At 36.6% G+C, this 13,265-nt stretch overlaps 1 protein-coding gene across 1 annotated transcript in view; it reads right to left on the bottom strand.

The window, feature by feature from the left end:
* The window catches only part of SMAD4 (SMAD family member 4), a 56,707-nt gene extending 48,275 nt beyond the window's left edge, over positions 1-8,432 (bottom strand). The window contains exon 1 of the mRNA XM_074279383.1: positions 8,279-8,432. The gene's annotated coding sequence lies outside the window, so the exon portion shown is untranslated. The remainder of the gene's footprint in view (positions 1-8,278) is intronic.
* Positions 8,433-13,265: the final 4,833 nt, after the last annotated feature.

The raw sequence follows: 13,265 nt of genomic DNA, 5'->3' as shown, positions 1-13,265 counted from the left end.
CCTTCCTTTTTACAGCCAAACTCCTAGAAAAAGTCATCTTTACTAGTTGCTCCCACTTTCTCTCAGACATTCTTCTATTAAAATCATTGTAATCTGGCTTCCAAACTCAATACTAAAATCAAATGAATGAATTCCAAGTTGCCTATAAAGTTTTAATTGCCCCACACAATGGCCTTTTCCAAATTCTCATTACTCTTGACTTTGCGGGTCATTCTTTTCTCTCATAGTTATATTCTATCTAGATTTATGTGACACTGCTCTTGCTTAATTCTCCTATCTGACTGCTTGTTACTCCTCTTTGATAAATTGTCATACAGTGTTCCCCTAATTGTGAATATATTTCTACATCTTTTTTATTGCCTTTCTCTTCCCTTTCTATAGTTTTCTTAAGTATTCAATTATTTCAATGGATTCAATTACCAATGCTGATTACTTCCATAACTATTTATCAACCTCAGCTCAAGAATTAACTGCCTATTGAATGAACATTTAAGAACTAGATGTTTGATTCTTTATGTCCAAAACAAAATTATCTTTACCTTCAAAACCCAAGGCACTGTTGTAGGTACAGCTCCCACATTGTTCACTTGTCTTTTCAGTCCCACAGTCATTTCTTTTTTCTTTTTTGAACTACTATTCCAAAAGGCGACCAATTGGTTTCCCCTCATTTTCCCCCTCTCCAATACATCCTTTATACAACAAAAGTAATTTTCCTAAAGAGCAAGTTTGATGTGCTGAAAAATTTCCCAATAGCTCCCTATTACCTCTAATATGAACTACAAATTCTTGTTCTGCATTTACGGTCCTTCATGATCTAGTCATAACCTATCTTATTTTATATTATCTTCTTCTCCTTCAAGAACTTTATGGTCTAGGGACAGCTAGATGGTACAGAATATCAAAAGATATTGAGAAGTCAACTCTACCAGTATAAATATAAAAGAATCTTTTCAAAAGTTACTATAGGCTCAAATCACTATAAATATAATGATTATTCATACTTGCTTCAAGCAAATTTTACACACACACACACACACACACACACACACACACACATATATATGTTAACTCACCTACAACAACCTATGATACTAGCTAGTATTATTCTCCATTTTATGGATGAGAAACAGAGGCTTTGAGACATTAAGTGACTTGCCCAATACGTTGTCAGAAATAGGACTAAATCCAAGTCTAGTACTCTACTAGTCCACAGTGGGGAGAAAGAGCGTTCTTTATAATGTGATGTGCCAAATCAAAGTACATCTTTTTTTAAAAAAAAAGGTAAGGTGTATGGTTATTTATTACACACTTTTGTGTCTGGCAAGTTGCTAAACTCCATATATTCAAAGAAGGCAAAAATAGTTTCTATCCTCAAAGAACTAATTAGAAAATGGGAGAAACAGTATGTAAATAAACAGGCACCTTCAAGATACATGAAAAATAACTTAAGAGGGGAAGATTCAAATAACTGAAGGGACCAAGAAAGGACTCCTGCAGAAAATGGCACTTAAGCTAAGTCATGAAGGAAGCCAAGGATTCTAAGAGATGAAGATAAGGAAAGAGAATATTTTAGACAAGGGGTATAAGCAGTACAAAGGCAGAGATAGGATATGGTGTGTCATGAATGAGTTATCAGCAAGTAGGTCAGAATTGCAGATTCTGTAGAAAAGTAAAATGTTGGAAAGTTAAGAAGGAGCTATGGTTGTGAAGTGCTGTAAATGACAAATGAAAGACTTTAATCCTAGAGATCAGAAGAAGGAATTATTGAAATTTATTAAGGGGAAGTAAGGACAGGAAAATATGGTCAAACCTACAATTTAGTAAAATCACTTTTGGCAAATGGATGGAGGATAGATAGGTGTTGGGAGAAACATGAGGCAGAGAATCCAATTGGAAAGTATTGCAATATCCAGACTGAAGGTGATAATCATCTCAACCAAAGTAGTGGCACTGTGACAGAAGGTACATTTTTGAAAGATGTTGTGAAGGTAGAAGAAACAACAAGTTCTAGAAATAGATTAGATAGTTGAAGACTCGTTGAGGTGGTGCTCTCAACAGTAACAGAAAAGTTTAGAAGAATGAAAATTTGGAGGAATAGATGAGTTCTGTTTCCAGTATTTTGATTTTAAGAAGCCTCTTAGGATATATACAGCTCCAACTATCGATGAGAATTTGCTTAGGAAAAGAACTGTAATCAGGAGCAAAATTTATGGTTTGTCCTGAGTGGAGATTAGCTACATCATTTAAAAACATCAAACAACAAACATTTATTAAACACTTCTTACATGCCATTGATTGATTTTTACTTTTTTTGGATAAGTCCTATCTCCCCAACTAATTAGAAATCCTTTAAGTTTAGAGACCTAATATCCATTTTTGTATCCTTAGTGATTACATGAAATAGATATTTGTTATTTATAACCAAATACATATCACTTTAAATATAAAACTTTAATCATTTTTATGGAAGTCATTGAAATGCATTATATATTTCTCCCTTTTCTTAAGTGCTTGGGGTCAACATTATGAACTACTGTACTATAACTGTAACAGGACCTTTAAGGTATAAATGGACCTTGAAGGTATAAATGCTGTTTTAGTTCCTGTACCTAGTTTATACAGATTTTTCTCTTCCCTTGTAGCAGAAACTACACTTTTTACTGTTGTCCCTATTCCTTTAACAATCCACCACTTCTACAGTATTAAAACTGTGACTGAAATGAAAATATGTCACAAAGCTTCAGAAAATTGCTAATTTCTAATATTAAACAATATGTAAGGAAACATTTCATTTCATAAATAGTTCAGTTTATGTTTCAAAAGAGAACTGAGATTTAACACCAGAGTGTTAAAGCAAAGGTTCATGTATTTAAAAAAATAAAGTTTCATGTTTTGACAGACATAATAAGATCATAGATTTAGAGCAGAAAAGGAGCTCCAGCTAATCCAAAAATCATTACTTTACAGATAAAGAAACTGGGTCCAGAGAGGTTAGGTGACTTTCCCAACAATAATTAGACAGATAGTAAGAAAAGAGATGGAAGTGCATCTGACAATTTAATTGAAGGAAATTTATTGTTCAGTAGTTTTTAGTCCTGTCCAACCCTTTATGATCCAATTTGAGGTTTTGCCAGCAAAAATACTAGCATAGTTTGCCATTTCCTTCTCCAGCTCATTTTACAGATGAGAAACTGTAAGTGCTTGGGGTCAACATTATGAACTACTGTACTATAACTATAACAGGACCTTTAAGGTATAAATGGACCTTGAAGGTATAAATGCTGTTTTAGTTCCTGTACCTAGTTTATACAGATTTTTCTCTTCCCTTGTAGCAGAAACTACACTTTTCACTGTTGTCCCTATTCCTTTAACAATCCACCACTTCTACAGTATTAAAACTGTGACTGAAATGACTTTGGTTAGATGACTTATCCAGGGTCATACAGCTAGTATGTGTCTGATGCCAGATTTGAACTCAGGAAGATAAGTCTTTCTCACTCCAAATTTTGTATTCTTGTCCACTGCTAATGTAGCTGCCTCCCTGCTGCACCTCCCCCTTTCTATACTCCCCTCCAAAAAAAAATAATTCAGAGAATTAGTTGTTATAAGATTGAAAACAAATTTTTAAAATCTAAACTTCAAATATAATTTGAAATGAAGTTAACATGACAAGTGTTACTCTATATTAAATTGAAAATAGTTCCTCATGAGCATGGAAAGTAACATCATAGTTAACACTTTGTATCCTCTTTAGTACCTAATAAGTAGTGCTCTATATATACTAGTATATAATACATGTTTGGCAGAAAATATTACATGTTAACAGCTAAACACATCTGATTTTACTGGATAGCTTACTCACCACTTATTCTATTCTGTTTAAATAAATATTAAATAAGTAAATAAATCATTTCAATGCATTATCTCATTGAATTATTTTATGAGGAAGAACTATAATAAATCTTAGTGCTATAAAACTGCTGTGATTAAATATGTGATATGGATGCACCTGTAGAATATTTGTCCTCATTCCCTGCAGATTTTACACTGCTAACTACAATTCCTTACATCCTCCAATCAGATGACTCAACATAATGGGTTGGATAAGTATCAGTAGCTACTAAATTTTTGCAGTATATGCCAACTAGGTTCTAGAATCATATTAGTACTATGGTCACAGCAATTCACAAACGAGGTAAAATATGTCAGTATTAAAATTTTATTTCATAACTTCAAAAATTATTTGGATGTTTCTATTTTTTTTATTAAGGCTGTAACAAATTATCCTATAGAACTCTATAGAAAAAGCAGAAGTAACTGCTATATTTTTATTATAACAAACTAACAAAAAGAAAGCTCTATTAAAAAGTCAGATATACTTTCAAAACAATTGTGTATGGGGTTGAAAGAAGTATCATAACAAAACACATTTAGAGTTAGCAATTTTCATAACAACTTTAGTAAATAAAGGCTTTAAAATCATGACACAGATAATAATAAAAAGGAGTTATTCTCTCACCTTCCCAAAGCAACCAAAACATATTATTTAGGCATTCTGAATATCAACAATTAGTAATCAAAACCCAAAAGATGAAAAGAAAAGGAGAAAGATGATTTTAAAGAATATTCAATGTACTCTTTAAATCACATCTAGGAAATCAGTGAATGATAACTGGCTTTAATTTTCTAGAGTAGTTTACAAAAGAAGCCTGAAAGTCTGTTATACCCCTTTGATAATAACTGAGACACATTTCAAAGAGATCTAGATGGATAGATATGACACATACACACACACAAATTTGTATACACACATACAAAGTCAGGTACCATTAAAGATTCTTACTGAATGATATCACAGTTACTAGAGAAATTAACATAGTTCTCAAACACATCTCACACCTAGAGAGGATCTACAATTTTCACTAGACACCTAAATGCTACCTTTTACACATAGTTATTAATCTCTAAAATTTACGACCCACATAATTTTAAGCACTGTTTTTGCTTAGGTACCTTTTTAAAACTCATAGTTAATTATAAAAACATCAAATTTCCCACTCTGATTCTCAATTTCCTTAAACTCAATATTATCAGCCTGGGATTGTTTCATTTTATTTTTATCCTTAACACCTAGCATGATGTCTAGTACCTTAATAAATGCTTATTGATTGAATATATTACAAGGAAGAAACAGTCTTGTAGCACAAATCACACAAAAGTTGCAATTTTTTTTTACAAGAAATGGAATAAAAAGGTATAACAATAACATTTGTTGAATATTTGTGTTGCAACATTATGCTGAGTATGTAAAAGTAACATAGGAAACTAAAATCAATTAGAAGGCTTTATAACTTAGTACAGGATAACAACCAAAAACTACATGGTTAGACCTTAAGTTTTTTGCTCTGAAGAAATGCATTTAAATTTAAATAATGGGTCTTCAGGCATTTTGAAGCTATAATATTGATGGAATTCTTAAAACAGATATGAAGGTCTTCGGACAATTATATTAAAGATAGCCACAAGTGCTTATTAAATACATAAACATTTATTCACTTAATCAAAGAGTGCAATACCAGGGATTCAAGACTTAAAGTTTGTTAGCTATAAGAATCTACTTTCCCATGGTTTTACATATTTCTATACTTTATTTATACTGGAAACAAACTCATTTTAGGTATCAAATCATATCCCATGACAATCAATTTGAAAGAACCTCAAGTTCTACTTTATAAATTTCCTATCACTAAAACCGCAGACTTCCTTCAGAAATGATAAAGGGAGTATATGTTTCACAATTGCCAAATTATTATTTAATATTACTTTTAACTGATAAAGAACTCCACAAGGCATGTCTGTAAACTGCTTCTTTTTTTATTAAAAAAAAGATAGCATTCATTTGAAAGCTTTAAGGACAAAATTGGTCACTTAAAGTAACTTGAAAAAAGTGTTACTCATCTTTATCAAATGCTATTTTTACTTCTCACCTCACAAGGTAGTTGTGAGGAAAATACTTTGTCAAAATAGATTTAGATTTTACCATTTCTCTTGGTATTTTATTTAATCATTTTAAAAGTATTGTTTGCTATATGCAGAACATTGGGTATAGACAATTATTTTTTAAGTTTAAAATTAAAAAGTTCATTAAACAGACAGGTTAAATTTTATATTGCTTTGAATCACTACTAAAATATAGGTTTCCCCCCTTTTTCTACATTTCCTACAATTCCCCCTCCAAATTAAAAAAAAAGAAAAGAAAACATAAAAGGCCAATAAAAGTATTCTACTGACTAGTCTCTGAGCCCTGCCAACAATTCATTAAATAGAAAAACTGAGAAGTAACATCTAAAATAATGAAGAGATATGCTATGTGTTTACTCAAAAAGAAGCAAAAATTTAGTCAATACATATATTATTCATTTTCAAATTGGAAAACAATTAGGTATGATATGGAGTTGACTGCCCCAGCAACTAGGTGTCCAGTTAGAATAGTGTTTAATGACATCACTGTAACATTGGTTCAATCAGAAAGGGCAGTTTCCTAGCTGGAAAGCTGGAATGAGACTGGGGCAGGAGGGTTTAGTTAAGTGACTTCCTATTTTATCTAGAAAGATATACTTTGGGGGCAAAAATCTATATCCCAAAGGCACAGACAGGAGTGGAGAGTTCTTTATTAGGCTAAAAATCTAATACACCCAGTAATTTATAATATTTCTAATTTTCCAAATGTGATGTAAGAAACCTGTTTTTTACTATTTCACAAAGAAATGTTAGGGATGATACTGTTTAAATTGACAAATGTAGACATGTAATGATTTACTAATCCATATTCGGTCTTTCCACTTCAAGTGGAATAATTGAAAGAAAAAGTTCGTCCTAAATTTAAATTTTAGTATTTCAACCAAGTAAAAAAATCAAACATATAACTGATCAACATTTCTTGTAGACAACTAAAATAGTATCTATTAAAATAATTTTAGACCAGGATTGAACAAAAATGCTAAGAAATTTTGCATTATACTTTGATAAGTAAATTAAATAATGCAAGACCGATCTCTCCACAATGTAGATTCCTTTATGTTTTCTATTTTTAAAAAGCCTAGGCATTATCTAAAATCTTAAAATGACTTCTGGCTCATAAAAATACATGACTTAAAAAAAAAAAAAAAAAGCAATCATCATGCTAAGGCTCAAAGGTGCTAACCGGCACAAGTCAGAACGCGTTAACTAAATTAGCCTTAAATTCACTCACAAGCCTTTAGAAATTATCTACTTAAAATTACTCACTTTTTTTCCCCCAAATAAGTATTTCTGTTTAAGCCTTCCTGCAGAAACTAAAGACATTAGAAATCACCTGCCATTTGTTTTTCAAATGCTGAAGCCATAAATTTGTTCATTGTTTAAAGAAAGATTTAAGGTCCACCTCCTCCCCATGACCAAAAAAATAACCAAATGTCCTGATTGAACCTTTATCAAATCGTACACAGTACAGGAAGTCACCACCCCACACTAGACTCTCCACTAAACTTATAGCCTTCGATTATAATGAACCATGGATGTCTACAAACAAAAACTATCAAGAGTTAGTTGTGCGTTTCAGATTTTTCTTTACAGCTGCGAGAGATAAATAAATGTTGTTTCTCCAAAGCATCCCCAACCACAGTACTCGAAAGGTAAATGAATTTAAAAAGTAAAAGTCCAAAAACTAGAAAAAAGACAGTTGCAAAGCGGCAGAGCAAGGATTAGGGAAGAAAAAAACAGGACGTGAACCAAACTTAAAAGTCTTCCGCAACTTCCAGTGGGAAATTAGGTTTCTCGTTTTCCAACCCAACATGCTTTGCACGGCCAAATAGTACAACTACCGAACAACAAAGAGTTGTAAGAGCCAGAGGGAGGAAGATGTTGGAGGGGGCGCTTCATCACCCAGCATTATGCACTAAGCTCCGAAGGGGAAGGATAGGAAGTAGCCAAGGCAAAAAGTGCCCGGAGGGGTCGGGGAGAAAGGGATGGGGCCGGCCATCAATTAGATATAACTGAGCGACTCCGGCAGAGTAGTGGCGGCAAGTGGCCGGCCCTGCCCAGGGCAGTCCGGGGATGTCCGGGAATCCGCTGGGTGTAGCCCCGGCGGGCGGGCGGGCGGGGGGAAAGCTCGAAGAGGCCGAGCCGGCTCCACCTGTGGCCTGGGAAGGAGGAGGCCCACGTGTGCTAGGATGGGATCCCCAGGGAGGGGTGAGCTCAGCCGGGAGGGGGTAGGGTGAGGACATGGCGCTGCTGTTACCTGAGTTCCGGCCGCCTCGGGCAGGAGGAGGCGGCGGCGGCGGCGGTCCTCTCCCGCCCCTGGGTTCGGGCGAAGGCTGGGCCGCCGCCGCGGCCTGGCACGGGGCGCACAGCGAGTTCCCTCCCGGCCGGGCCGCCACCGCCGCGGCCCCCGGCCTCCCTGCCCCTCCGCGGGGCCGGGCAGCCCCCCTCCTCCTTACGGGCCGGGCCGGCTCGGGCTCCCGGGCGGCCAACCCGGACGGGGGCCTCTCCCAAGACAACACCGGGCTCCGCTCACCCGCCGGGGCGCCCGCCCCTTCCCGCCCCCCGGGCGACGGCCGAGCGGAGGACCAGGCGGCCGAGGCCTCGGGAGAAGAGCGAGCGGGAGTACGGACTCCGCCACCCGGGACACTCCGTGAAGGCGACGACGACCGGGGCCGTGTTGTTGCTGCCAACTTGTCGAGGGGGGCACTGGGCATGCGCAAACGCAGACCACATCCGGGTAATTTTTTTTTTTTTTAAACCAGAGCCTGTGTGGCTTTTTTTTTTTTTCCCCTTCTCCTTTCTCCTCTACTCGCTCCCTACCCCCACCCCCACTCCCTCCTCCCTCCTCCCTCCTCTCTTAGTTCCTCCGCCACCAGGCCTCCTCTGTTTCTCCTCCCCCTGCTTCCACCTCGGGGAGTTCGGAGCACTCTGCAAAGCGCAGGCGCATGCTAGTCAGATTGTTCTTTGGAGTCGAACGCCGCCCTGGACTTCAGGCCTGGAGTAGGGAGGACAAGTTTAATGAATGGAAGCGGAGGAGGGGCCGGGAGCAAGGAGGACTCGCTATGAGGTTGCTGGCTCTGCCCTACCCGAGAGACCCGAACAGCCTCGAGCTCCCAGCTTTGCTTCGGGAGAAGTGACTGCGTAGTTTCCATAGCAATCTCCCGGCTACTTTTTTTTTGCATTTTCTCCTGTGGTGGAGAAAAGGGAAGTCGTCAAAGACACTTTTTTGCAACTACGCCCCCTGACAAATGAGAGTTCGTGAAGACATAGTTTGGGGCAAAGTTGGGATAAATAGCCTTTTATTCCTTTCCCACCCTCTCCCCAACCTCCAAATACATAGACTCATAAATGCCCAGTCAAAACTGCTGAACTCCAAGGTTTTCCACTCCCCCACTATGAAAAGTTGGGGGGGGGGGGGAGGTTAAATGACCACACAATAGTGACTGCAAAGTTCCTTAAGGCCAAGTAATATGAAGACACTCACACACACATAGATATGGCCGCAAGCTATGTATGATACATATAGACACGTGACTATATGCTACCGGATATGTAAAGGTCTGTTCGTATACAGCGATACATGTATCGTACGTATATTGCAGTCGTCACCTATAACTTCCAGAATGCAGGTGCATTTGTTGTACGTGTGTGTATCATATACACACCCATCGCGCACATGTGCCCCCCTCGTTCCTTCCACAAATGGTCTTTGCACCCCTGCTCTGTGCTAGGCACCAAGTTGGAGATATAAAAACAAAAGTGGAGTCAGCGGCGTCACAGAGACTGACCATTTACACAAATAAGGAGAAGAAAACCTTTGTGCGTTCCTTAGTACCTCGTACAGGGCTTCACGCATATTTGAATCAAGAAAAAATTAGGAGGATCCCTCCCCACATCCAAAACTTTGGACAGAATTTAACAGAAGAAAATCAGCTTAAATCTAACACCTGACACTTCATATGAGAGACTTCAATCACTGGCCCTCAAATTCTTTTTCATAAAATAAGGGGATTTGGATTGGATTGGCTTCTAAGTTCCTTTTCAATTCAAGCACAAAATGTGTGGGGTATGAAAGATGGGCTCAAACGGAACTTCCTTATCAATGACATAACAGTTCCATTTGAGCTAACAAAGCTTGAAGAAAGTAAAAGCCAGCGTCTCATTTGAAATTGATCCATGATAGAGTCAGTGTTGTTCTATTAGCCAAACACCTAAAACCCATCACAGTGATTTCGGAAGCAACAGACGTGTTACAAAATAAGTGACTGAGCTTCAGAGGGTTCCTTAAATTTTTTTAAATTGAGCTTTTTCTTTTTCTAAAGAACATACAGAAACTAGTGTTCATTCCCCATCAGTCACCCTACCTCCACCTCAAAAAAAAGTTTAAACTAGACTCATTTCAGTTCAACTATCAAATATAAGATTTCCATTCAGATCCTTTCTTAAGTATTTAATGTAGTATCACTGAGCCTCAGTTTCTCCATCTGTAAAATGTGTATAAAGAGTTAGAATGGAGAATTAGGAGTATTGTCTGATCCATGGTTCCTATGAAGCATTTTATAAATAGCAAAAGGGAAAGGAAATATTCATGTAGTGCTTACTACTGGTCAGGCACTGTGCTAAAAATTTTTACATGATCCTCCAAACAGCAAAAGCTGTTACTAACCTCATTTTATATTTGAGAAACAGGCAGGCAAAGGTTAAACTACTTGCTCAGTCACACGGCTAATAAGGGCTAATAAGTGTCCGAGGCCCAGATTGTTAAATAATTACAGAATGAGAGTTTTAGACTTAGATATAAATTGTCTTTAATGATAATCTGATTTCTTATTTTGTTACTTTTACAAGTTACAAGTTAACAAATAGTTAACTAATATTTAATTAAAGGTCATACAACCAAAAGCAGGATGAGTACTAAAATCCAAATCCCCAAATTTCTCAGTTCAAGATTCCCTCTTATTGCACCTCTTATCTATTTAGTCAATATTGGTAACTTATTAAGATAACAGCAATAGTTCAACCAAAAAAAATGCTAAGATAATTCCGAGTAGGATGTGGAATGATACATTGTACTACTTCCTTCCCTTTGCTTACTCTTTGTTTATTTGTTTCAAGGAAGACTTTATAATAGATTAATAGGATAAAAGAGGAATAACTGTGGTGTAAAATCAAAAGGCAGCAATAAAACTTAAAAAAAAAAAAAAAAAAAAAAAGGATTCTTGTTTGGGGTGATAATTCCAGAGAGACTGAGATAAGGATTTAAAAAAACACAAATGTTTCAATAAGTGACTAATTTCACATTTAGGATATTTGATATCTTCTCTTCTTTCTGATTAAATACTCAAAATAAGGGAGAAATTAAGTAGTTAAATAGTATCCTGTTTTTAATCCTGAGAAGAGTAGATCAGTTCTGATCCAAAGCTTGGGACTCAAAGTTCTGATGAGGCAAAGATAATTCCCAATTGGTTCATTTTAAGTTAGGCACAGCCCTGGAATAATAATAGCTAGAATAGCTAGCATTTAAAGGTTTGCAAGATGCTTTACATATATTATCTCATTTAATCTTCAACCCAGATTTTGCTCAATGTAGTAGAATCAGGCCTGATGATAAGAAACCCAAGCAAATCCTAGATAAATAATTGATATGACCCAATTTTTTAAGAATCCCCCAAATCAGTCCCTCCATAAGGAAAAGGATTTAGGTATATAGATCACTGTCTTCTTCAACATCTCAAATATAGCAGGCATGCAAAATATATTGTTGAGAATCAATAAAGACATGTTAGAAATCATGAAAACTGAAGCTCATATTTATATAGCATTTTAAAGTTTACAAATGTTTTCCTTACAGCAAGCCAATGAAATAGGAAGTAAAGTGAGTGTCTTTCTTGATTTCCTTTCCAGACAAATCAGAGAAATTTGTACCAAAATTCAGAAGCCCACAATTTCTAAGTGACTGATGTTACAAAAAGTGCTTTCCAGTGGAGTGGTTAACAATGACTTTCAATAAATTTAATTTTCTTCAGAACATGAAGAAATGAGAGGAGGGAAAAATTATTTTGCCTCTCTCTTTTCTCCCAGTAAGCTCCAAAACAGCCTAAAGTAGACACCTTTCCATCGAACGAATGCACTTTCTGATAATCTTACTATCATAGACATAAAAAAGAACATTGAAAGTGCTGCAGCAAATGATTTTGTTATTAAAAAAAACAAAGCAAAATAAATATCCAGAAGTGGCATGTGTTGTTTCATCATCCCAGTGACAAAAATATCTCTTAAAGAATATTTGTGGTTGGGATTTTTGTTTTAGCATCCAATTTTGAGAGAAAAAAAGCCAACAGCACTAAATTCTGTTTGTCTTTTTCAAAAGCCAGATGATCTTTATTTAATGCTGTATTTAGACCAAAAAAAAAAAAAATTACAGTTATTATCTACAAAGTTTGTAGGTCAGTCAAGTATAACCTTTTAAATAATTAAGTTGGAAGTAATAGGCTTGACATCAGGATTTCATAGACACACACACATACATACTATATCATACTCCTTTATGTGGACCCAAAGTTTGAAAAATCATATTTTCTAAATATTTTGGAGAAGGAAAAATAGAATACCAAATCCCAATCCCAAAACAATCCCAAAAAAAGCATCTGATTTTCTTTTGAATTTCCTTCCCTACTGCAAACAATTTTTTTTTCTAATTGCCATAAGAACTTACCTCTTAATTTATCTGTTTTTCACTCTCTTTTCCGCTGTCCTCTGAGAATTTCTCTTCTTCCCTTTTCCCTTTCCTCATTCACTTTCCCTTGCCTGACATTTCTGACGAGCTTCATCCAGCTGCTGCTTTTCCACTGTCAAAGCTCCCCCCCCCCCCAGCTTTCCATCCCAATACTTCCTTCATTCCTGTCAGGCTTCCTGAGCCCCTGTGAAATTAGTTAGAACCCTTTGATTCTACTACAGCATCATCCTCTCTTCTAACAGAGAAGAGAATGCATGGAAAAGAGTCCAATAGAAGAAAATCACTCTTTAAGACCCTTTCCCATTTTCCTGACAAAAACTGAGCTTTTTCCCTTTTGAGTTAAGTCAGCATCCAAATGCATGCATTTTCAAACACCAAAGAGAGAAATGTCACATAGCCACCCACAGTGTCACTGCTCCCTGAGTTGCTGGTTGCTGAAGTTTTTCTAGAGCCTGGTTCTCATGCTAACTAAGGTCTGGCATGAAACTCACACAGATCTTGCTCAAGG

Source organism: Sminthopsis crassicaudata, chromosome 1, assembly GCF_048593235.1.
Source record: "Sminthopsis crassicaudata isolate SCR6 chromosome 1, ASM4859323v1, whole genome shotgun sequence".
Taxonomy (NCBI): domain Eukaryota; kingdom Metazoa; phylum Chordata; class Mammalia; order Dasyuromorphia; family Dasyuridae; genus Sminthopsis; species Sminthopsis crassicaudata.
Note: the sequence above shows the minus strand (reverse complement) of the source record. Positions and strands in the feature narration are given on the sequence as shown.